The following is a 27,061-nucleotide window of genomic DNA, read 5'->3' on the forward strand; positions in this document are numbered from 1 at the left end:
AAGCTTTCTGATACAACCACAGGGACCTGAGCTAAATTAACTTATGAAGAAAAGGGTGTTGCTTTGGAAACGTGTTACACATAGGTTTTCCAGCTCCTGTGGGAACAAAGAGGGAGCAGCCATGCTTTCCAGCTCCTTGGAGGACATGTCCTCAGTGACCCGGAGACCTCCCACTGGACTCTGCCTCTCAAAGGTCCCACTGCCTCCCAGAGGTGTCAGGGGCTGGAGACTGAAGCTTCCAGCACAATTGTTTGGCAGACAGTGCAGCTGCAAGACATAGCAGGGGAATGGAGACCCCTTCACCTGTAGAGAACAGCCACGAGGCTTGAAGGAAAAAGAAGTCTCTGACTGGAAACAGCAAGAGACTACAAAAGGTTTTAAACAGGTTGTAAGTAAGGGGAAACTCAAAGAAAGTGGAGCATAATGAAAGAGAAAGGGTGGTGGGAGAAACCACTGGAGTGTCCTCAGAAATCCTCATCATGCATATCCTCATCATGCATACCTGTGTGAGGTGGGGGTGTTTACCTTGTTCCTTAGCTGCCGATGAGTGGCATTCTAACAGACATGGCTGGGCAGGCTGGAGAGAAGGAATTGACAACCAGGTCTGTTTTGGTCAAAGTTCTTTGAAGTAGGGAAACATTTCTTTATTTTGTAAGAGCAGGTGTCATTCAAACACATCTGCACCCAGAAGACTGCCATGGTTCTTACAGAACTGCCCCCATCTCTTAAAGAATTGTAATCTTATCATCCTGGCTGAGGGCCACCATTTGAAGGGTCTGTGCCATCTCTGTCCCCCAGTCTGTCCAGTCCGTCCCTTCGTGTCCAGGCTCATCTTGAAGCCTGGGATAATGAGAGAGCAGAGGAACCAGTCAGTCAAGAAACATGAGACCATAGCTCACAACTTTTTGCTTCCTGTTGGTGTTTTCCCCCTCATTAAATGGCCACACACAGCATTGTCCCCATGCACAGAAACCATGGTGAGCCATCCAGAGAAAATGTGCACGGTGCACAAGCTCTGTTCAGATGTAGTTGTGGTTCCTCTGGCTGTGATGAGTTCAAGGCCGGTGGGTCGGCAGTCTGTGCAAACAAGGGGTCACAACTGAAACAAGGTCATGTTCTGATCTGTAGGCTTGAAGGAACCTAGCACTCTGTTTTACCCCAGGAGCATGGGTTTATCTTTGCCTCGTTTCGCTGGTGACATCATAGGACATAAGTATGGTGACCAACAAAAATGGCCCACGAGTGCTTGCCTGTGTCTTTTCCACCTGTCTTCCCTCCCTGGGCTATAATCCTTGGCTAGTGGGCTAATTATGAACAATGCCTGTGGACTATAGTAGGCTCTCAGTAAAATTTAATTTAATTAATGAGTGACTTGCAAATGAGTGGTTTTCAAATCATTCTTACCCAGGCATTAGATGCACCAAATCCTACCCAGGAGATAATAATGAGTCTTCACAAAGCATTAAAAGGGATTTCCACCCGGCTCTGACTTTAATAAACAGCACAAGTAAATGCTAATTAAATGGCGATATTTAATTACTACTTGATGCCCTCCCCACTCTGTACCTCCCCTTGGCCTAGGAGGGAAGAGAGACAGTCCTTCCCTCTTTATCCTCTCTACTGGTATCCTCAGCCTTACAGATCCTCTCATGATGACACTGGGAGGTGAACAGTGCTGGGGGGTCATAGAGGTGACACAGCCATTAAGAGCATTAAGAGGACCTGGATTTTGTTCCTAGCACCCACATATCAACTCATCACCCAGTGTAACTCCAGCCCAGGGTATCCGATGTACTTTTCTGTACTCCGATGTGTAGTGCATAGACATGCACACAGGCAAGACACCCATATACATAAAGGGAATGCCTTTCATTGGATAGCTCTCCGTTGAATAGTTCTCCACAAGCCGTTCATAATCCTTTACCATTTAGTCCACCATTCAGCTATTTAACAAGCACCCAAAGAGTACAGACACTGTCGCTGAAGATATAGTAAGAACTGGGCATGCAGACTCTTTCTCCTGAGGAACAAAGAAGAAATGGGTGAACAGCTAAAAAGATGGCTACAAGTCAGACAGGTGTTCTTTAGAAACTGGAAGATCCCTGAAAGAGAGTCTGCAAGGTTTGGCACCCCTATCAGCAACAGGGGCTGCCTCTGGGAATGCAGTGAGAGTCAAGAGTTGGGGAAGCGTGCTTGCATTTCCTTTGTGTGTAAGTTTTTAGAATTCTGTAGCCCCCTCCCCCCTTCTCTTTTAGTCACTTAAATGTTTTTAATGAACAACACAAGCTGGTTGTACAAAACCCAACAAGCACAGAGCAGAACAGAGACGAAAATTAAAGCTCACCTTTAATCCTACCACCTAGGTATGGCCACCATTGTGGTTTTGTCTTGTTAGTTCCAGAGGTGAGAGGGTAAGGAATTCATTGTTTCCCCACCTTTCTGTGTAATTAAAACAGCCATGCTAGCAGCTTCCCAGGGAGCTTGAATTGTGTATTTATTTTTTTTTTAGAGAGCTACTAATTTTTGATTAACAAGAATGAATGCAACATTTAAGGGAAATGCAATTACACCCTCTTCCCCTCCTCAACAAAACAACATGCCCCACACACACAAAGTGTAGAGTCATGACTCTAAGGATGTATGGCTCCAAGTCGGGGGATTACAGGGGACATTTTTCATGTCACCACTGAGACAGTTGTGTGAGCATTCCAACAGTGAGGTACCTGGGCTGCAGGTTACAGACCCAGCAGAAGTCAGTCTGGATAATAACTCACTTTGTCATTACTTAACTCTGTGGCGGCCGCAGCTACCGAGCCAGACTATAAAGCCTCAGTCTCTGAAGAGATCAGGAGCTCTCCGTCAGGATATTTAAGAGTAAGAAAAGCAAGGGAAGCTAGGGGGAGTACTGGGGGAGCTGCACTAAGAGGCCAGTGATGGATGTGCTGTCTCTTGTTCACTTTCTCTTCTATTTGTGTGTTGGAGAGGGGGCCCTGTACCTTTGTTCCTATGTGTTTGAATGTACATGTGTGTGCATATGTGCATGTGTGTGCATATGTGCATGTGTGTGCATGTGTGCATGTGTGCGTGTGTGCATGTGTGCATGTATGTGCATATGTGCATGTGTGTGCATGTGTGTGGATGTGTGCATGTGTGTGCATGTGTATGCATATGTGCATGTGTGTGCATGTGTGCATGTGTGTGCATATGTGCATGTATGTGCATATGTGTATGGGCAAGGAGACCAGAGGTTAACCTTGAGTGTTGTTCTTCGTAAGCAAGCCACCTTGTTCATTGAGACAGGTTCTCTCAGTGGGACCCGAGTCTCTCTGCTTAGGCTAAGCTGGCTGGCCAGAGAGTCCCATGGATCCTCCTCCCTCTGCCTTTCCAGCCCCGATAATGAGCACTCACCACCACACCTGGCCTTTTACACAGGCACTGCTGATCAAACTCGGGTCCTCCTGCTTGCAAGGCAAGCATTTTACCAGATGAGCTGCCTCTCCGGATTCCTTTTTTCCTAAAACATATTCTTTATTTTAAGTTTGCATACTTGGAAATTCAGGGCCTCCTTCATGCTCAGCAAGTGTTCTACCAACTGAACCCCACCCTCAGCCCCCTACTCCACTTCCTGTGTGAATGACATGCCAGCACATCTCCCTCATCAGTTCCTCTGTCCCCTGATTATCCATGGAATGCTTCCTACGTGCCAATCACAGACAACACATCTCTCCAGACCAGACCTAGAAGGGGCCTTTGCCCTACCAGCTGTCGAGAGCACTTGTATACGAACTAAAACTAGAATGCCCAAGTCCCAGTGGGCATCACCAGCGCACTACCTCCTGCTGTGTAATGTTCTCCTCTTCCTCTTTACTCCTACCCTACTCGACCAACCCACCTTGGACGTGTGTGCATGTGTGTGTGCATGTGTGTGTTCTCAGCACCGCGGTCAGCGCACACGCTTTTCGACTCCTTTTTCAGCACCATGGCCAGAACCAGGTGCCCCGTCTGATGTTTTCAGCACCATGGCCAGAGCCCAGCGCACCACGCATTTCCTAATCTTCGTCAGGACCCAGCTCTCATGCAGTCTCTGGGGTGCCCTTCTTTCTGCCTTTCCCCAGGGTTGCCTGATCTTCTCTCCCCATCACAGTAACCCATTCTTCTACGTGGAGTCAGCTCTTGTTTGCAGGATCACATGTGAGCAAGCTGCCTCTAACAGCAGCTCTGCCACCAGGGGTCATGGCATTTAGGGAACTTAATCTCTCCATCCGGCATTCTCTGCAGATGTAAAAGGAGATAGCTCCTGGAGCCATTGAGAGGATTAAACACGGCTAATCTAGCAAAGCTCATAGCAGGGTCTCTGCAATTTAATAAGAGCCCGGGCCTTGTCCTCAGTTATTGTAATACATGGCAGATCATCCCCAGACATAGCTTGTGTTAAAAGCTTTTCCACGTTGCCCTCTGACAGCCCCACCTATGGCCATGGTGCCCTGGGAACCTGCTTCTCGAGGTTCTGTCATACTGTCTTAATTGGTCGAGAGTAACATTGACTCCTGTGCAGACCTAACACAAGCATATTGTCTACTCCCGCGGGGAACCAACACGATGGGGGAGGGGCCGCTTTATCCGCAGCGCCATTCAGAGAGCCATGCTCCTTCTGCATGGTGGGGCTGGGTGGTGAGGCTGTGTCATTAGACTTTGCCAGGGATATGTGGCTAGAGTTATTGCTACTGTCCAAAGGAGAAGAAAGAGCTAAAAGGCCTTGTGGGAAGCGCGACTGGTCACAAGAGGGATATTATCACTTCTACCCACATTCCCTCACCTCAACCTTGCTGTGAGGGAAGCTGAGAGATGTGGCTGACCTGTATGTATAGAGAAAAATTGATTCATCTCTGCTTTTGAATTCCCAACCCCCACCAGGCCAGAAAACACTGGAGGTCTATGGCTTGAGACACCTCATCTAAAGCTTATTCCCTTCCAACCATCCCTGAGCCTCACCTTAACAGTGAATCCACAGTCTGACCCAGTGGCCTAGGAAGAGGGGCTTTCCAAACACAGATGGTAAAAAGGTTGAAGGAAACAGAGGCACCCAGAGAAACCTAGCCACAGTGAAGCCAAAGCTTACACTGTGCTGCCTAGAAGGAGATGACTGTGGTACTGAAAGGAGCATGGGAGAGGCAGGAGGGGGAAGTCTGAGTAGCTCAGGGGAGCAGAGCCACGCCTGTGTAAACCCAGAGCCTCAATGTCCTAGGGTCCCAAGGCTAAGAAGAGCTTCCATACCCGGGTCATGGATCACTCCGAACTTCAGCACACACAGACAACCACAAGGCACACTGTCAAGCAGCCCTTGCGAGCCCAGGCAAATTGGAACAAACTTTCTGAAAGACATTTTTGCATTATGCATCAACTTTCTTCAAACAGCTCTCCTCTTCCGTAGCAGTGATTCTGCTCTTTGGAATTTATCTCAAAGAAATAATCAGAAACAGTGTCAAACACTCACATCCTCGGGAAACAGAGATTTATGTGCAGAGCTGTGTGCTGAAGGCTTATTTATGATAGCAGAAAGTTAGAAAACACACTCCGTGTCCAGCCAAAGGGGCTGCATAAATAAATAGCAGAGCAGACAGATGGTGAGATTCGTGGAGTGGGAAGGGCTGGGTTTTATGGGAAGCCTTAGGCCGGGGAGATTGTCCTTAGTAACTCAAGTGGAAGAAACAGGACACCCAAGCTTGTGACTTGCCCCACCCCAAATGTGGACATAATACACCCACCAAAAAACATTCTGAATAGAATACCCAAGCTATGAGTGACTCTTACAAGACTTTGAGTAGTTTCCTCACTTTTTATGTTGTCGAGATTTTAATGATGAGCGCATACACCACTGTATAAGCAGAAAAATGCCTTTTGATTCAGTGGGTAAGGTATGCAAACCAAAGTTGTTGAGTTCGAATCCCCAGCACCCATGTAAGAGTCAGGCATGTCAGGGTTTGTTTGTAACCCAGCCCTGAGAAGGACAGGAATGGGTGATCTCTAAATTCAGTGAGGGGGCATGTATGGTGGTTAGTTTTGTCAGTTTGACATAAGCTAGAATCCCCTGAGAAGAAAGTCTCAGTGAGGGGTTATTTGGGTCAGGTTGGGCTATGACTGTGACTGAAAGAAGGGTATCTTGATTGCTTTAATGGATGTGGGAAGACCCAGTCTGAAATGGGTAGCACCATTTCCTAGTTGGAGTCCAGACTGTGTAAGAGGAGAGAAAGTAAGCTAAACAGGAGAAAATGTACCCTCTCCTCTCCTTCTCTCCTCTCTCCCTCCCATCTCTCCCTCCCTCTCTTTCTTTCCCCCTCTCTCTCCCTCCATCTCTTCTTCTCTTTCCCTCTCTCTTCCTCACTCTCACTCTCTCACTCTCTCCCCCATCCTTCCCTCTCTCTCTCCCTCTCCCTCTCCCCCTCCCTCTCCCTCTCCCTCTCCCTCTCCCTCTCCCTCTCCCTCTCTCTCCTTGTGGATGAGATATGACCAAATGTCTCCGACTCCCAATGCTGTGGCTTCCCTGCAGTGAAGGCTGTAATGCAGAATTGTGAGCTAAAATCCCCTTCTTCCTAAGTTGCTTTTCCCAGACTTTTAGCACAATAGAAATAAAACTAGAAATATGTTATTAGAAAGTATCATAGACAGACCAAAGGCAGATACCCAAAACTGACCACACACATAAACACTCACACACAACACACACATTCACACACTCATACTCACACAACACACTTTCACACTCATACATTCACATACACACACATTCACATACTCACAATACACACACACACACACACACACACACACACACACACAAATGAAAGAAGGAAATTATGGAGGAACCATCTTATTTTCTCTGTAGAACACTCAGAGGCACTGTAGTCTTTTTCCTCCGGTTTTCAAGAATCCAAATGCTGGCCCTGACTCTGGGCCTCAAAGTCCAGAATAGACACACCTTAGTGATTGCTGCCTGGGACATATCCCTTCCAGCTGTCATAACATCCATTCAGCTACACAAAATAGATCACCCGAAACCCCATCTATCCAGACAGCCCAACACAGGCCACATCTTTTACAATGAGAAGTGGAAAAGGCTTATTCCCCTGTGAGTTCTATAAAGACATTCCTTGGCATCTTCAGAATGACAAGGACTCTTCACCCAGCTCTCGAAGCACAGCCCCCCCCCCCCACCTTGGTTGCCGTTCCCAGGGATTTGAAAACATTCTGCTCTTGCCCAGAAGCTGTGGTCATAAGACTGTTGGGAGAAGAGGTAAAGGATCTGTGCTTTTAGTGTTCTCTCTGAGATGGGGTTTTAAATGGTTTTAAGTTGGTTGGGTTGCTAAAGGCAAAAGAGATCATCACAAAAAGAATTATACTAATTTATCCTAAAATGTTCATTAAAAGGTGTCTCGGTTCTTGCCTACCGTGCCAGGATAGAGAGCCAATTCCAAACCCATTGTCTTAGGAAGGATGGTTTAGAGCATTCCTTGAAAGGGTTTGCTTTGCCACGCCCAGGTGTGTGAATTAAACCCGACACACCCATCTCGGTATGCGAACCAGCCACTCTGCTATCTCCTTAGGGAAGCTTTCTGAGGTGCAGTCCCCCACCAGCCCACCAACATGCCAGGAAGAGTGACATTTCCCAAGTTGTGACATTCCGGAAATTAAGCACATCATCCTAGCCTACTGGATGGTTTTTGTTCTCAGAATTGAATCTATGCTGTGTCGGAAATTTGTCGAAAGCCTTCAGTAGTCTCTTCTCTTTCAAACCAAACTCTGCAACGTTGCCACTAATAGAAAAAGAACCTGCTAAAATTCAATTGGAATTCTTTTCTATTAACTTAGTAACAAGGGTTCCATGGTGCCCATGTTCAGAAGGTAGCCACTCGATGTTGTTAAGATTGCACTGTTTGCTATATAGTGACAAAGATGTCTTCGGCCATGCAGTGACCGCCTGCTCTCATAACAGTTGAACCTTCTAGGAGGTCAACATCAACATCCTAATTTGCTCCTCTGTTGCAAACTCTGTTGCTACTTTGTCAGAAGTAGCATGGCCAAAAGCAACTGATGGAGGATGTAATTTTGCTTATAGTTCATAGTTCATCACCAAGAACAACAGTCAGGAACCAGAGCAGAGAAATGCTGCTTACTGGCTTGCTCCCGGTGCCTTTCCCAGCCAGCTTTCTGATAGCACCTATGACTGCCTTCCCAGGGAATAGCACCACCCATAGTGGGCTTGGCTCTCCTATATCAATCAAGAAAGTGCCCCACCCGCATGACCACAGGTCAATCTGGAGGAGGCAGTTCTTCAATCCAAGTTCCCTGTTCCCAGGTGAGGTAACTCATGTCAAGCTGACATAAACACTAACCAGCACAGTTAATTTGAAAACTACTGCCTGCCTGCCCCTCTCTCTCTCTCTCTCTCTCTCTCTCTCTCTCTCTCTCTCTCTCTCTCTCTCTCTCTCTCTCTCTCTCTCTCCCTCTCGTCCTAGAATGAACCATTTCCTTGAGGTGAGTTTTCTGCGAAGGTGAAGGTCACCCTTTGCTGCGCCCAGGCGTCGATTAGATTCCTAGCGTGTTTGTCCTGCATTTTGAGCAGGGTGTAGACATGGAAGTTAAGGTTATCCCAAGTGTAGTGGCCACCCTTCGGTCCTAAGGAATATTTTCTGAAACTGGAAGCAAATACCGGAAACTGCCACAGACGGGCAATGTTTACACTGAGCACAAATGCTCATGGGGAAAGTGTGATTTGTAAGCTATGAACAGTGAGAAATAATGGCAACAGCTAGTGACAGAATAAAAGTTATATCCGTGTATTCACAGACAGCACTGATGCTCTTGTGTTTTGGCCCCGCTGTCTTGAAGGCTTACTTCAATAGATACGCTGCAACACCATGACCGTGGACAAAATAAGCCAGATGGTATCTCAGCGTCTAGCTGGCAGGGAGCATGCATGTGCTGGGCTCCGCGTGACTCCCAGGCCCCAGGTAGAGCAGAGCTCAGGGGCACAGGATTTCATTTAAGCTTCTCAAATTGGCACAATTTTAAATGTACGACTTGTTTACATCTGGAATTTCACGTGTGTTCACAGTTCTCATCTGACCAGAGCGTGGAAGTCAGAATGACAGGTCAGGGTGAGCTCTGTAGACTTCCTGTGAAGCTGATAAGTGACTTGAGCCACACTTTATTAGATTCTAGGTTTATTCTGGTTTTTACACCTTCCAGGCAAGTCCTCATTCTGTGGTCACTTGCACCTGCCACTAAGACGATCTCTGGAAAATAAGCTGTAAAAACCAAGGTTTCTTTTTTTAAAAGAATTATTTCTCTTTTAATGTTTATGAGTACACCGTAGCTGTCTTCAGACACACCAGAAGAAGGCATCAGATCCCATTACAGATGGTTGTGAGCCACCATGTGGTTGCTGGGAATTGAACTCAGGACCTCTGGAAGAGCAGTCAGTGCTCTTAAGAAAACTGAGTTATCTCTCCGGCCCCCAAAATTCAAGTGTTTAAGACAGGATTTATCATACCTAGAAAAAACAAAGCCCTGGGTTCGATCCTCAGCACTACATCAAAAACAAAAAACAAAAAGAAAAAGGAAAAAAAAACGAGAAAAACACCAGGGGAGGAAGGAAAGAAGACAGAGGAGAGGGAAATCAGCGCTGATAGTTGGGTAGCATAAAGCACTTAGGCTTTAGCAAACGGCTTCTAGGAAGACTGAGGTTGCATCCCACTGAGTGCACCACTCATCTAGCACAGGTAAAGCCCCGAGTTCACATCTCAGCACTGCATAAACCAGGCATGGCATCACATGCCTACCATCCCAGCACTTGGGAACTGCAAGTCAGATGTTCGAGGTTGTCCTTGGCTACATTATGAGTTCAAGACCAACCTGGACCACATGAGGCCCTGTCTCAAAATAAAATAAAATAAAATAAAATAAAATAAAATAAAATAAAATGGGGTTGGGGAATAGCTCAGTGGTAGAGCGCTTGCCTAGGAAGCGCAAGGCCCTGGGTTCGGTCCCCAGCTCCGAAAAAAAAAGAACCAAAAAAATAAAATAAAATAAAATAAAACCCACAACTGGGTACCTTTTTATTTTTCCTTCAAACAACACTGAGACACTGGTTTTCTCCACTGATAGACTGCTGTTGCTGCTGCTGTGGGGCCATTTATACACACACACACACACACACACACACACACTCTCTCTCGGAAACCACACACAGGCAGCACAGACCAGGCCAGCGTCCCCCTGCTGTAGTTCTGCTTGCACCCATCACTGCAGGAACTTAAAGCAGCTAATTATGTCACACCAAAAGTCAAAAGCAGCCAGGGCCTCTGCAAGCCTGCAAGGCAAACACCTTGCTCCAAGGCTCCAGGCATGGCTGGTGTCTTCCTGGTGTTATCCAGTGTATCTACCCTTCTCCCTTTTTCCAGAACAAGCCCTGTTCTGCTCCATTCTCATGGTCTAGACAAGTATTTGCCACACGCTGGTGTGCCTGCCAAGTGTGGATGTGAACCGCACACACGACGGTGGGATGGAGGGAAGTTAAGCGGGCATCACTTCCGGACGGTGCAGTCCTATTAATCGGCTGACACATCACCTGGATTTTTGTTGTTGTAGAAGTGCACTCTACAAACTGACGTGGGATTCTTGGCCACTGTCGGAGATGCTAAGATGAAGCTAGCGCCATTGCTTTCAAATGCTCCCATAATGCACTGCGAGTGGCCCTCCCCTGTGTGATGATGCAGCACCCGCTGCAGGCCGGGCCCTGCTGGAGCCTCCCTTGATGGGCTGTCATCGGCTCCATTGCCTTCATCCTTCCGAACCCCCATCATCTTTCTGAGAAATGAGATTTTTATTTTCACAGAACTTGTTCTTCAGGAAAGATAGCTTCTCCTTGCAATCCTTCTTCGCTCTCAGTCTGTCCGAGCAAAGAGCACTTTCTTCTTTCCTGTAGCCCAGGCTGGCCTCAACCTCACCATGTAGCTGAGGATGACCTTAAACTTCTGCCTCCTAAGCACTGGGATTCCAGGTGCGGCTGCCACATGAGTGCGGTGCTGGCGATGCTATACAGGGATGGGGATGCCGAGTCCCTCCTCAGCCCTAGCCCAGGGCGTCGTTTTACAGAGAGCTGAGAAGGGATTCCAGAGAGGGGAAGTTAATATGAGTAATAATAAACTAAAAAGCAAAAGGGTCACTTCCCATCTATAGATAGCATGGCCTGCGACTTCAGCGTTTATTCTCACAGATTATTCTTCCCCTGGAGAGACTTTTGGCCAGGATTCTTGGCTCCTGAGACAAGCTGTCTCAAACTGTAATGGAGTGGGGGCAGGGGACTGAGGCAGCTCCCAGAACTGGGAACTCTAGGGGAAAGGTGAGGGTCTCACACCCAACTGGAGCTGACTGCTCGTGAGAAACGCTCAGATTAGCACAGCTGGCAGTAGGCACCAGCCCGTCAGAATAGGAACGCCAGAGTGCCTGCTTATAATGTCAGCCCTACATGTGCCTTCATGGTCACCTTTACCAGGAATCTCTCTCCTTGTTAACTTGGTCTTAGAATATATCTTATTAATTCTTTGAGAATTATATATAACAAGCGTTGGTCCTATCCACCCCAACTCTTCCTAGCTATACCCCTTCCCTTCCCGTCCAACTTTGTGTCCTTTGTCCCCCACCTATCAAGGTCAATGTGTGTTACCCAAATACTCTTAGACATATGGCTTCCTGCTGGAGTACAGTGAACTCATTGGGGCTACACTCCTGGAAGAAACTAACCCCTCCTTTCCCAGCAGCTGACAGTTTCTTCAACTAGGGGTGGGATCTCAGGCCCACATCTCTCCAGGCTGAGAGAGATTTGCTCTGCTTTGAGCTTGTACAAGCTCCATGCATGCTGGCACAACTTCGTAAATTCATATGCACAGGAGCACACTGCCGTGTCCTGGGGACACTGTTTCTGTGTCGTCATTCACTGCCTCTGGCTCTTATGTTCTTTCCACACCCTCTTCCGCCATGATCATTGAGTCTTGGGACAGGGGATGTGGTATATGCATTCTCTGTAAGGCTAAGCATTCTGCAGTTGGTTCTCCTCTACATCGTGGCCAGTTGTGACTCCATGTATCCATCATCATCTACTGCAAATAGAAACATCTCTGAGAAGGTTTGGTAGAAGCACTAATCTATGGGTATAATGATAAGTCATGAGGAATTGATTTAACACTGTGTCCACTTAGCAGAATAATAACAGTGGGTAAATTCCTGGGCTCCACGACCTGTCTAGACATAGGTTCTTGTGCAATACTGGTGACAGGTCTGGGCTTCACCTTGTGGAGCTGGTCTTAAGAAACAATCAGAAAATGGTTGGTCACATCCATGGCATCTGTCCCACTACTGTACCAGTGGGCTTGTCTTGACAGGCCTTGATTAGATGATGTCTTTACCTGGCATCAATATTACTCTCAAACAGGACCTTGGCTTGCAACAAGGGCTGCAGCTCTTCATGACAGGGAAGTTCCTGTCCACTGCTCCAGTGGAATTCTGGAACTTTCTCTGGCTGATCCAGAGACAATCACAGTCCAGACTTATGCCAGTCACAGGCAGCCAGATTGGATCAGTCCAGGGGACCTGGTACAAGAAAATCTCAACTAGTCCCTAGGACTGCAGGAGTAGGCATGGCCTCCTAGACCAAAATGAAGGTGACTCTAGGGGGAAGGGAGATGTATGTTGGCAAAGCAGGACCAAAAAAATGACACCTCGGGCCTTGTCTATGGTTTCCGGAAGTATCTAGAGATTTTCACTAGAAAATGGTTTGCTCCAAGTGTCATAAATATGACTTTCCTTAGAAAGATGGATTTGTATTATTGACAGAAATACATTACGGAAGTGAAATGCAAAACCTGGATACGTAAAATTGCCAGGAAGCATGCTTCTGAAGTGACTGCCAATGGCCCCTGCTGTTGTCTCCATGGAGGGGTGGGGGTGAGGAACCTGAGTGTTCCACACTTTTCCAGAACATTCTACATGCAACTTTTGTCCTCTAACTAAAGCTGCAACTTACCTATTGCTATACAATCTCAGCCGTCAATCCAAGAGATAGGTTTGGGGTAGGTAGGTATTGGTGAGGTACGTGTGTTCACGTTGGCATGCATGCATGTGTAGGTGCACATGCCCATGTTTATATGTGTTTCTGGACCAGAGGTCAACCCTTTGGTGTCATCCTTCACTGCCCTCCACCATCTCTTACAAAGCCAGTTCTCTTACATCCCCCTAGCCCCTGTGTTTGAGCACGGGCCCTCCTCACCTCTTGGGCTTCACTGTGTTTGGCTAACTGCCTCTTTTCCACATCTCTCATGCTCTTAAGATAGAGGGAAAGCAGGAGTTGGTCCCCACTGCCCATCTGCTTCTCCTCCTCCTCCTCCTCCTCCTCCTCTTCCTCTTCCTCTTCCTCTTCCTCCTCCTCCTCCCCCTCCTCTTCCTCCTCCTCCTTCTCCCTTGTAATCTCAGGTGCTTGTGATTTGCTGAGCAAGGGCTTTCCAGCTCAGAGGGGCTAAGGCGGCGGCTCGGTTGGAGAGGGAGTTTTATGGCCAGCATTTGGTACGTTTCCTTGCTCACTCATGCCTGCTTTTGCTCATAAATACCCCCCACCTCATTCCGCGGAAGATAGAAAATGGAGCTTTATCACCCTGAGTTCATGCTGGCATAAATATTAAATTCATGTAATAATCACAAGCCCTCTTCCTCCACCTTGCTTGGACAGAGTGCTGGTAGCCGCCGTGAAATCTCTTTTCCCATAGAAGTTAACAGTCCCTAACTCTTTTTTTTTAAGATTTATTTTATTTTAATTTGTGTCTGTTGGGGGACTGGTAGATGCAGGTGGCCAGAGAGTCCTGAGGAGGACACTGGAGCTGCTGGACTTACAGTCGGTCTCGAACCTCTGTGTGAGGGCTCAGAGCCAAACTCAGTTCCTCTGCAGGAAGTCCCACTCCTGACGCCGAGCCATCTCTCCTGCCCGAGGAGTGCCCACCTCTCAGACGGAGTCTGAGTGTCCCTTGCTGACCACTGTTCTTGGGAGTCAGGACCATCCACCATCCACCACATCTTTTCTGACCCCGTCCCTCATCCTGGAAAGTAGTGCCAGGGTTTGCCAGGGGCAATCACTTCTCATTTTCAGAAGTTTTATGCCTGCTCTGGTGGGGAGGTGGGATTCGAACCCCAACCCTAGACCCTGGCTGGTCCCTGGCCTTCCTTCAGTGGCAGCAGCACCCTTCCAATGTGCTCCATGGAGACTTGGATATGTGACTGGCCTCTCCTGCCACTGACCGAAGCAGACTAAGGTGGACTTGCTGATGGTGTGAGCCACTGTTTGTTGCACCATCGTGCTGACCAGGAAGGGGTGTGTTCTAGTCAGAAGAGGGGCTAAGATTTAACTCAGCAACACACTTTCTCCAGCGGGGCACACAATCACACACACACACACACACACACACACACACACATTCACACACACATAGACACACACACACTCATACACATTCACACACATGCAGATCCACACACAATCACACACACACTGTGTTTACACACGAAGTTCTGTGCACATGCACTCAAATACATACACACTTTCACACATTCACTCTCACACACACAAACACTACACACAGATACTACACACACCACTCACACACACACGCCACATACACATTACATACACAAATACCGCATCACAAACATACTCACAAACACACACCACTCATACTACATACCACACACCCCCCTCTCTCACACACACACACACACACATGCTCACACATGAACTTCTGTGCACACACACTCACATACACACATACACATTTTCACAATACAGTCTCACACACACAAACACTACACACACATACTACACTTACCACTCACACACAGCACACACATACACACTACATATACACATACCACACCAGAAACACACTCACATACACATACCACTCACACTACACACATACCCTCTCTTACATACACACACACAGTCCCTCACACACACTCACACCATACACACACACACACACACACACACACACACACACACACCACATACTAGATAAACACAGACATGTCTTTCCAAGCACGTTCATTGTGTGTGTATACCACAGACTGCCTCAGATGGCTCCTGGTTTTACTCTGCAGCAGCCAATTGAATCGTTGACTCAATTTTAGTCCACTGGGGGCTGCTAAGGAAGGCCAGGTCCCTAAATCACACTCCTGACAGGTGCCATATTTCTGAGCCCCGAGCTAAGCAGTGACCTTCTGGTTTCACAGTAACTAGAGCTGGGTGACACTCGTAATGAACAGAGTCCATTGAGCCTTCTTAAAATATGAAAAGGAGCCGAAGTGTCACTTTGAATCAGGGTACCAGAACTCAGTGATCAATCTCCCACCTGCCTGATGACACAGCGGCGAAAGGCACAAAGACTTCCCCCTGGCAAAGCCTTCTGAGATTTCTGCATTGGACAGCCTGCTCCATGCCCAGGGCCAGACTGCATATATGACATAAATAAAATCACAACTGAGGAACGCACTGGTGTCTGTCCCACACCCATGGAAGCCACTGCTGAGAAAGGTTAATCCTGTCTTAATGACTCTCAGACTCTGCGTGCGGATCCATGGGACCAGTTCCGAGCTGCTTTTCAGTAAAAGACTCCTCCCCAACTGCCAATCATGGTAGCCTCTTCTGCCTGGTATATTCCACTCCACAGACCTCATAGGACAATCCTGCTGTGTTCGGGTCCCAGCTGTGCTTCCCTTTGAGGCTTCTTGAGCACTCACTAAAGAATCTCTCCTTCCCCAACGGTCTGAATCTAAGTACATGTGCATTTAAGTGCTTAAGTTGCTGAGGCAGAAGGATGATCTAATCAAGGTTCCACTCAGCTACATAGTGACTTCCAGCCCAGACATTGTCTAAAAGAAAAAGGAAGGAAGGAAGGAAGGAAGGAAGGAAGGAAGGAAGGAAGGAAGGAAGAGAAAAAAAGGTCCTTCCAAGACCTCCTCCCACCACTAGTCATCACTGATCATCACTGGTCTTCACTGGTCATCACTGGTGCCTCCTGACCCTATATACCATATGTTGGCTTTCAGAGCACAGGTCTCTCTCTTACGTTGACATATTATCAGTCTCCATCACTGCCTCCCTTCCATGGGAGGGAATCAGATCCATGGGATCGGGGGTTTCCCAGACAGTCCTTTTTCTTTTAATTCAGGGTGCATAAGATTTGTATCACACATGCTGAAAGACTGGGTGAGTGCATAGGCAGATGCATACACGCATGCGTGTTATGAATGCATGCAGACATATGTGTGCCTGGGTGGATGTATGCACGGATGTATGGACTCGTGGATGAAGGAAAGTGAGCAAGTTCAAACTGGATCCAGTTGGAAGATGTTTCTCTTTCGTTGAGCTCTCTGTGACTGTATTGGAGTCTGTCCCCTGTAGCCTCCCCCAGGCTCCCTAAATGCTCTCCTGGATCCCTGGACCCTTCCCCTCCATGAGGTCAGTGGTGGATGAGCCCCAGCAGGGGGCCAGGTTGCTAGGCAGGCACAGCTGTGGCCCCACCAGAGCAGGTTCCAGAGAGACCAGATAGAAGCTGCCCCATCAAAACAGCCCCAGGGCCACCCTCCCCCTGCAGCCCCCTCCTCCCTTCCCTTTGACTTCACTCAACAAGAGTGATGTTGCCTCTAGTTCACATGCAGGTCTCCTAAACGCATGTGACCTCTGACACCAGGGTTACCCAGTCTGGAGGACAAGAGAGATGCATAAAGAAATGTTTTAAGTCCGAGAGCTCAGACAAAAATGACACTTGTGAGAAGAGTAGATGCCTAGCGATGCCATCTGTCAGAGTCTGGCAAGCTCAGAGTAGGGAAGGACCTTTGGGCAGAGGGGACAGTACCAGCAAAGGCACAGAGGCTCAAAGTATCTGGAGCTGCTCACCGAGAAAACGGACAGGACTGTGAGGGTCCTGGGGGTCCTGTATGAGCCTTGATCTGCAGGCAGCAGGGTTCCCTATGGGCCTGACTCTGAAGGATGCTGTTATCGACCTTGTGTTTCAAAAGCTCAGAGTCAAGGTTGACGGAGTCGAGGGAAGAAAAGGCCAGGAGGCCTCGTAGGAGTGGATATCCCCAGGCAGGAGAGTGGGTGAGGGAATGCAGGAGCAGCAGACGCTCAGAAACAAGAGGAGGAAGAACCAGAAGTCTTTGGGAATTCCTGGGATGGGGATTGAGCGCCCAGAGAGATGCCTGGCGGTTTTCCCAAGCCAGAGGGTTCCTGCCCCTCCCACCTGTCAATCACCTTTCTCATCCCAGTGATCAAATACCTTAGAAGAAACAACTGAGGGGAGGAAAGGTTTGTCCTGATCACCATCTGAGGGGATACAGACCGCTGCCGCGGTGGGGAGCTGGGGACCTGGACACAGCTCTGTGGCAGCCTATGGCTTCTGCTTGCTCACATCGCAGCTAATCAGGAAGCAGAGACAGGACAGGAAGCAAAATGGAGTTGTGAACCTCAAGACCCACCAGTCAGAGATCCACTTCCTCCAGGTTCCACTTCCCAAAGGTTCTGCAGCCTTCCAAACAGTGCCAGCAGCAGAGACAGGGTGTCCAGGCTCACGAGCCGGTGAGGGATGGTCCACATTCAGACTGCAACGTAGCCCTGCCTTTTGGTTTGATATGTTTGGGGCCTGGATATGGGCTTAGGGCTGCTTAGACTATCAGGAGCCTGGTCTCCTCAGCCAGTCCCATATGACAGTGACTAGACCAGATTCCCCAGAAACTATGGGGAACTGGGTGCTGTGGCACGGGTCTGTGGCGCGGGTCCGTGGCGTGGGTCCGTGGCGCAGGCGGATCCATGGCGCAGGTCCTTCGCACGGGTCCCATGGTATGGGTGCCGTGGCACGTGTCTGTAATCTCAGCACTTAGGAAGCAGAGGCAGGAGGATCACTAGGGATTTGAAAGTAAATGATGTAAAAAAAAACAACAACAAACAAACAAACAAAAAATCCCTCAGAGCCTAAAACGCCTTCCTAAATCCACAAAATCAGAAGGCAGAGTCACAGCCTGGGGAGCTGCCCTCCTCAGCCCTGCAGGTGACTCCAGGAGCCACCACCCTGGATAAGTATGGGGGAGGGAGGGGTCAGGGGAACAGTTCAGTCATCATTAACATCTGAGAGAAGAGTTAGGAGAAATCGCTCAGGGTGGGCACCGACACTGCACCCCCAAGCAAGCCTAGGGTCTTAAAGCTCAGGTCAGTTGAGACTGGCATATTGGTCCTTCTCACATGCTGCCCACCGGTCTGTGTCACTCTCATCATTTGATATGTAGACATTACAGCCATGCAGGGGGCAAGCGAGAGGAGCTTCGTCCTGAATACAGGCCTGAGGTGACAGAAGGGTTAGATGCAGATAAGAAAGACAACCTAACCTGTTCTAAAGATCCCGGTCCCCTGCTGGGTGTGGTCAGGAAATTGAATGGCCAAAACAGGTCCAAAGCGATGGGCCAAACATCCGAGTTGGGAAACAGCTTTCAGGACTAATTTCTAATGAGATTTTCAAAACGCTAATTTTCCACAGCAGAAAAATCGAGTTGTGTTCATTTGTAACCTGTCAGGCGCAATGAGATGGGGGATATTTCTTCCCGTGCTGTCAGTTGATGCTCTGAGCCGGTCAGAATACAAAGTAGGACAGTTATGCCATCAATCAGCTCTCTGGGAGCTGATAAATGGATACAGTTCAAACCTAGCATTTGAATTGGCTCCGAAAGCATAAATCGACTTCTCGTGATCTTACTTTGAAAAAAAATAATAATTACCCTCTGAAGGCAGAGTGAGCAGTTGGTAGAGGCTGTTTATTTTTCTCACCTTTAGCGGCCATCTTTCCAGTCTGTCCACTCAAGCTATGATGGGAAATGTCACATGTCACATAGGGGAAATGGCCAGGGTTTGAGGTTGTGTCTGCCCACCAGGGAGAAGTTTAGAACTTTTTCGTTCGTCCGTGAGTAACGATCCCTTTGGTAGAGACTGTCATAACTTTATGGACAGTCAGAAAGAAAAGCATGGAGACTGTCACTTAGGGCGTCCTTTGTTTAACAGACGGGGACACAGGTGCAGAAATGTGAGTGATGTGAACGTCACAGGCTAAGGTTCTGGTGGACCTCGGGCATCAGTCTGGGTGTGGGAGGTGCATACTCTGCAGCAGGTGATTGCCGAGTGACTCAGAGTGTACCAGCACCACCTAGAAGGGAGGACAGCTGTGTGCTGGCTCCCTTTGCTGAGAGCTCAGCCCATGGCTGCTTGGCCCCATGTGTCTGGGTGGAACAGCATGGCGGAAGAGTGTGTAGTGGAGGAGCTTCACCTCATTGTCTGTAAGGAGGAGAAAGCGAGCAAGGGACCCAGACTCTTATAAAACCTCCTAAGACACTCTGCACCGACCTACTCCCTCCCATTTCCAAAGTAGCTTCCCCGGCTGCAGACCAAGCCTTAAAAAATGTGAGCCTTCAGGCAACACTCATATTCAAACCATGACATAAGCCCTGCTAGGGACCAGCCATCTCACACATACACACACACACACACACACACACACACACACACACACACACCACAACCATGCATGCATGTGCATACCATATACACATATCACACCACACCACACACCCATACAAGCACACACATGCACATGCATGTACACACCACACACACACACACCACACACATCACATCATATCACACCACACCACACATGCACACACACATACACACAAGCGCACACAACATACATCACATCCCACACACCTCACATATACACACAACACATACACATACAGGCACACACATACCACACACACAACCATGCATGCATGTACAAACAATACATACATACACACACATACACACATCACACTACACATACATGCACACACATGCATGTACATACCATACGTGCACACACACACACACAAACACACACACACACACACCACACCACCCTCATGCACACACAGGCACACACATACACACACCAACCCTTTGACAAGCATGGGACAATGAGGGGAAAAATCAAAATATCTTTATTATTCAGTAATGGAGTCTTCTGGAGACTGTCATGGGAAGGGGTTTGGTTTGGCTTAGTATTTTTGGCTTTAATGACTGTGGGAAGCCCCGTGAAGGAATTTGCTTGCACATAGCAACTTTACTGAGCTACAGTCCACTTGCTGAAAGACGACACACCAGGGCCACACACCAAGGCCACACACCAGAGCCACACCCCAGGGTCACACACCAGGGCCAGTGAGAGGGCTTGGCAGGTAAAGACACTTGTCACCAAATCTGACGACCTGAGTCGAATTCACTGAACCTGCGTGATGGAAGAAAAGAATCAATTCTCACAAGTTGTTCTCTGACCTCCACACAGTCACTATGTCATGCCCCCACATAAACACACACACGAAATAAATGTCAGCTGAATATTTAAAGACTGTGAATCCTAGTCTTAGGATTCGTGGCATACTCATGGAGTCACGTAACCCGTGCCACCTTTAACCTCAGCACCTTCCCATCTCCCTGAATAGACACGCCGTACCCATCTTCCTCCCCTGGCCTCCCAGACCCTTGCTCAGGGCAGCCACTCACCCGCTGTCTGCCCAGCCTCCTGGCAGAGTCCTGGTGCTCCTCACAAATGGAACTTTGCAGTGTGTCATCTCCTCGAGGCCCTGTGGCAGAAACGAGAAAGTGTGAGCAGCTACTGGGTCTGGAGAAAAAAATAGGTTCCTCCATTTTCCCCCTCAACTTGATCCAATTTCTTGTATATTCTGAAATGTTAAAAGGCTTTTACAGCAAGTGCCCTTTCATCCCTCACTCGGATTTGACTGTCACCCTCGGGGTCCAGTCTCTGTGGCATATAGTGACATATACTCTCCCCAAAGATGCCCACCCTCATGGTGGGACCTCGTGGTGGGAGGCATCTCTGTGGAGAAGGCAAACACTCAGCTCTGCAAAATCAAATGTCAGTGTGGGGGATTCGAAAAGTCAAGAACATTGGCAAATTGACATTGGCACTCTGAAAGGCATCGTTGGGTCCAAAGGACAAAGGCTCAGAATAGCTACCCAAGGAAGCAGTGTGTCTGAGATGTGAGGCTGGGGGCCCCCTCAGGCTGGGAAGGCTGGTTGGCAACTCTGCTCACCATGCAGATCCGAGACCCTGGGAATATCAGAATGGACTAAAAAGGCAGCAGCCCCCACCTTAGCCCTCTCTCCGCTACAGTTCACATTTCATGCAGCTTTGGGGGCTCACGGGTTCATTTTAAGCACCAATATTGACCTTGCTTTTGGGGGGAGGGAAATGAAAACTGCTTGAGGGAAGATATTTTCCACATGGCCCCACATGTCTCAGACATTTGACAGCTGTGATTATGCACAGAGCCACCATTCCCACCAAGGGGTTGGTTATGCAATACCACATGGGTGGCAAAGGACAGGGTGTGAGGGTGCATGGGAGGATAGAGCAGGGCCTTGGGCAGTGAGCTGCACTCTGTTTTGCTGAGCCTCACAGCGCAGCCTAGATGTTCACACATGGGAGCCTGAGGAGAGGCACTGGCTGTCATTGGCCAGCCCACAGCCTGTGCCCAGACGCAGGTGATTCACTACACTGTGTGGATGTGTGTGTGTGTGTGTGTGTGTGTGTGTGTGTGTGTGTGTGTGTGTGTGAATGCATCCATGTGTGCATGCATGTGTGTACTCATACATGTATCTGTGTGTGAGCATATATCATGTGCAGTGTGTGTGTGATGAAAAGATGTTAAATTTCAGTTCTATTTTATCGTCTAGATCTGTCTTTAATTAGGTAACAAGAATAACAATGGTAATAATAGTGTATTGGTTACTTTTTTGGTTGCTATAACAAAACACCTTACAAAGGCAATGGAAGAAAGGGAGAGCTTATTTGGGCTCACAGTTGGAGGGTTCAGTCTGTCATAGCAGGGAAGTCATGGTGACAAGAATGTGAAGGGTATCCCATTGTGTCCACAGTCAGGGAGCAGAGAGATGAATGCCGGTACCCAGTTTGACATAGATAGATAGATAGATAGATAGATAGATAGATAGATAGATAGATAGATAGATAGGTAGGTAGGTAGGTAGGTAGGTAGGTAGGTAGGTAGGTAGGTAGGTAGGTTGGTAGGTAGGTAGGTAGGTAGGTAGGTAGGTAGGTAGATAGATAGATAGATAGATAGATAGATAGATAGATAGATAGATAGATAGATAGATAATTTGAGACAGGCTCTCCTGCCAAGTGTAGCCTTGAACTTGCTATATAATCAAGGATGACTTTGAACTTCTGACCTTCCCACCTCCACCTCCTATGTGCTAGGCTGTCCCATGTCTGGTGCTGGCAGTGGAACCCAGGGCTTGGCAGCTGCTTCTAGAGTGAGGAGAAGGGGCGTGATGCTCATCTCAGAGGTCTGGACAATACCGGAGCTCACACAGACATGGACCCTATGAAAGCTGTGGCTGCAGTGTGGGATCATGGCACCCCTTCTCAGCCTACACAGCATTCCCCCAGACTCTACTGAGGGTCATGACCACAGGAGCAGGAGGGAAAGCAGAGCCAAGCCAGGGCTCTCGGCCATCAAAGAACCATCTACTCCAGAAGGGCACAATTGCCATGTGTGTCATTCTCATAGGGCAAACACTTATGGATTAGAAGGGCTAGTGAAGTGTGCTGGCACATGATCGTTGGTATTATTTCCTTTTAATACTTTTGTATCTATTCATCTATTTGTGTGCCCAGGTGTGTGTGTGTGTGTGTGTGTGTGTGTGTGTGTGGCATGCTCATGTGTGGGCGCCACAGTCCTCGTGTAGAGGTCAAAGGACAGCTTTTCAGGTCCAGTTCTCTCCTTCCACTGTGAGGGTTCCATAGTTTGAACTCAAGACATCAGGTTTGGCAGCAAGCATCTTTACCCTCTAAGCCATCTCACCAGCCCTTGTTTTCTTGTAACTAATAAATATGGCATTGTCATAGAGCACCTAATGTTTATATATGTTAGCTGGGGCTGGCATAACAAAATACCATGTAGAATGGATGGTTTAGACCTAGGAAAAGATTTTAACACGTTCTTGAGGTCAGAAGTTCAAGATCACAGTTGCCACCCATCTTTCCTCTAAGGGCTCTTCTCCTGCATGTATGCAACTGCTCCTCCCTGTGCCCAGGCAACACATGCATTGCTGCTCTTTTCCTGCCTTCATGCAGCTGCTCTTCCCTGTGCCCAGTTGGCACATACATCAATGGGGCATACAAGACCAATAACTAAAGGAACTTTCTGGGCTCTCTTCCTATCAGCACACTAATCCTGTCTGCTCAGAGGCTCACGCTGTGACCTCGCATAGCTCTAACTGCTTCTCTTAAGATAAATCTCAATGCATTATGGGATTAAGGCTTCAGTAGCAGAATGGCTAAGGGTGGGTGCTGGGACCTCTGGCTTTCCCTCTCTTGGTGCCACATCCTGGCTTGTCACCGTTGGACACGGCTTGTGGATCTTGTGACCTCTGAGATTCCTGAGCCTCAAAAGTCCCATGAGTCTTATGCTCCGCCTCCTCCCTCACAGAGGGAAAGGTTCAACAAGAGAAGTGGCCCCAGCAGCAGGCAGAGAGCCCAGGGATCTCATCTGACCAGTCGCTGGTATTTGCAAAGATGGGTGCAGGAATGTTAGTGTGTCACCTGTGTGCACCATGCATGCACCAACATACTGTAGAGAGATTTCCTAATCCACCACCACCATTTCAGACTGAGTCAACTGGCCACATCTGCTATGATGGGATGTCTGCACTGTGCCCCATTGCCTAGGTAACTAGGCATTTTAGATAACGGCCATTAACTTCTATGTAACTTTTCTCTAATAGATAGAGATGGTGAGGACATCATCACTGATGTTCCTGCTTAGCAAGTGTGAGTGACACTTTATCCCGAGACCTTTCCTCAGATGACATCAGTCACAACATGAATCTGTGTAGCCAAGGCTCTGAGAAGTCCTGCAAAGAAGGAGGGTCCTACCCAGCTTTAGCCCAGCACTCCTCACGTTTAGAAATTTCCTTTTATCCTTCTTTACTCTAGACTATTAGAGATGGAGTTCTGTATCAAAGAGTATACAACCCAGAGAACATCGGTTTAGCATCTGTTAAGGTTGAGAATCCTCCTGAGATCTCCTGAGACTTTAACTACAGTTAGATGAAAAGTTCAAGACAAAAAAATAATTGTATGGTGACATCCTCCTTTTAAGATTATTTGGACGTGGGGTTGGGGATTTAGCTCAGTGGTAGAGGCCTTGGGTTCGGTCCCCAGCTCCGAAAAAAAAAAAAGAAAAAGATTATTTGGATGCTCCGTAATGATGTGCATGCGTGTCTAGGCGTGGGTGTGTGCACATGAGTAGCAGTACCTGTGGAGACGAGAAGGTGTCAGAGCTCTGGGGGCTGGGGTTACAGACTGTCGCAAGACCCCCAGCATGGGTATCGGAGACTCAGCTGGGTCCTCTCTTAGAACAGTATGCGTTCCTAACTGCTGAGCCATCTCTGCAGTCCATGATAGCCTCTTAGAAGAGCTAATAATCAGGAAGGCCCAAAGTACCACCTGGCTTTACTGTCAGGCTAAGGGAGTACGTGTTCACTCAGCAAATCAGCCAAATTCTCTTACAGATGCTCCAACAGCCTCATGGGAGATTTAAGTACCCTGAGATGTACAGCAGATGCTCTGTGTTGACTGAGACGGTCAAGGTTAAGGCTCTTAACAGTGGCTTTCAGGGAGCCTTGATCTATCCAACAAACACTTGCTGATGTAACTGTTAGGATCTGACCCCAAGGATGACAGAGAACATGGCGGACACAATGTCCTGACTTGGTGTTGGCATCTTAGGGGACAGTACAATGAAACCGTGAGTGAGCAGGTAACCATGAAGCCAGTGTGGTCACAGCTTTCAGCCACCTCAGTCCCTTCTGGAGAAGATAACTCAGTGAGACAGCACACAGGACCCTGAGTCTCTGTGGTGTCAGTGGGACTGGCTGGGAGGTGACCTTTGAACTGGGACCTGAAGAGTAATGACAAGCCAGCCAGCCCAGGAAAGGGGTGGGACAAGGGATTCCCAGTGTCTGTGACAGATCACATGAACAACAGAAGATTTCGGGCTTTGAGTGGGAAACAGGATTAATTAATGGTGGGAGGTAAGAAGGGAACTACCATGGAGCCAAAAAGTTTACTGGTCCTTGGGCTGATCCTAGAGCCTTCTCATATCTGACTTTTGCCCACTCACAGATTCACCTATCACTGGCCAAGGTCTCATAATGAACCAGCCTTGACTAATCAGAGCCTGTATGAGAGCAGTAAGTTCAGCCTCTCTCCGGAGCCCAGCACCTTCTGGACAAGCTTCAGTATCAAGCTGTGATGTTCATATTAAATGTCAGCTTACTGCAACCCAGAATCACTTGAGAAGGGAGTGTCAATTGAGGGATGGTCTGTGTCAGGTTGGCGGAGGTGGGGGTGGGGGGGCGTAGGAAATGTCTTGAGTTGGGAAGTTATACTCTGATTTTGGGCGGCACCATTCCCTAGGCTGGGCCCTGAACTGTATGACTGAAGAAAACTAAGCTGAGCAGAGCGGCTCTTTGGTTTCTCTCTGCTCTCGACTGTGGATATGGTGTGACCAGCTATCTCAAGCTCCTGCCACTGTGATTTCCATACAGTGAGGCCCTGGGGCCTGCGACTGCAAACCCCATGAAGCCCTCTTTGTCGTAACTCATTCTCAGTCTAGATGTTTCATCACAGTGACAGAAGTAGAAACCAGAACACGGGGAGTTGGGACCTTTGGCAAAGTTAAGTGTGTGTGCTTCATTCTGGTCTCCCTGCCTTGTCCCCTGAAGATGACCCATCCCCACAGTAAAAGGCCGTGGGAGGTACTGGCTGGAGTGGAGACGAGGGTGCAGCTGCTATGCGCTGCAGGAGGAAGAATCCTCAGAGCCTTCAAGGAGCAGGTATATGAACCTGACTTTGTGCTCCTCTGGAACCCTCACCACTGAAGCTCAGTCACCCTTGGTCCTCCAGAGCCCTGTCACTGTCCCTGCCTCTGTCCCTGTAGCCAGCCTCCTGCTATCTGCAGATGACTGCTTAGACCCCATTGTGAGAGGAGACCGCCAGCTCAGTAATGCATCTTGCTGGGCCTGACCTCCTCCTCTGGGCAACCTGCCAGACTGTGTCCACTAACCTTCAAGGCACAGGAGAGGTTCAACCATCCATCTTATGAGATCCCCAGCAGAAGGTCGGCTTGTTAGCGCCTTCTGGAAGGTGGCAAGCCTCTGTTCAGCTGGGCGGCTGATGGGTTCTGAGAACCAGGTGCTGGCACAGACTCATGTGTGTCCATTAACCAACCCACTGAAATCTCAGAACAAACACACACCAACATCCATGCTGGCTTCTGACCCATGTTCTCCATTCCCAGGAGACTTACTGCTTGAGAGCCTCCCTGGAGAATAACCCCAGTAAGACACCCCCAGGCCAATGGCACCAGCGAGCCAGGGACAAGCTTGACCTGGAAGCAGTGCAATTGGACCTGTGTGGAAGGGACTAGCCAGGGCCATGTGCTGTCTGGTGTGTGTGTGTGTGTGTGTGTGTGTGTGTGTGTGTGTGTGTGTGTGTAGATACCCTAACCCAAGAGGCCAGAAGACTCCACTGTTGTCAAAAGTAGCCAGCTAACTGTTCTCCAAAGAGAAGCACAAGGACAGAAGGTCAACTTTCAGCAAAAACCAAGTCATTCAGAATAGAGGAAGAAAAACATTAATGAAGAGTTTAGATGAAAACAATGATTTTTGTTTTTGGTTGTTTTTTTTTTTTTTTACATTTGTGTTACCCCAACCATAGGTCTTCTCACTGTGAACACTGATGGGTCTATGGCTGTTGCTTTTAGTTCCCAGCAGTGTTCTGAGACAACACGCACATTCCACACCCAACAAGCTGCACATGGATGAAGC

General features: G+C 48.3%; 1 protein-coding gene and 1 long non-coding RNA gene across 5 annotated transcripts in view; one reads left to right on the top strand and one right to left on the bottom strand.

Moving 5' to 3' along the window:
• The window catches only part of Cdh13 (cadherin 13), a 1,037,872-nt gene that overhangs the window by 970,869 nt on the left and 39,942 nt on the right, over positions 1-27,061 (top strand). The gene's annotated exons all lie outside the window — the stretch shown is intronic.
• The window catches only part of LOC134483394 (uncharacterized), a 60,296-nt gene continuing 53,346 nt past the window's right edge, over positions 20,112-27,061 (bottom strand). For all 4 annotated transcript variants that reach the window (XR_010060259.1, XR_010060258.1, XR_010060257.1 and 1 more), the window contains 2 exons: positions 20,690-20,769; positions 20,112-20,414 (listed from right to left, as the gene is read on the bottom strand). This is a non-coding gene — a long non-coding RNA (uncharacterized LOC134483394). The remainder of the gene's footprint in view (positions 20,415-20,689; positions 20,770-27,061) is intronic.

The sequence above is a fragment of the Rattus norvegicus genome, chromosome 19, assembly GCF_036323735.1.
Source record: "Rattus norvegicus strain BN/NHsdMcwi chromosome 19, GRCr8, whole genome shotgun sequence".
In the NCBI taxonomy this organism is placed as follows: domain Eukaryota; kingdom Metazoa; phylum Chordata; class Mammalia; order Rodentia; family Muridae; genus Rattus; species Rattus norvegicus.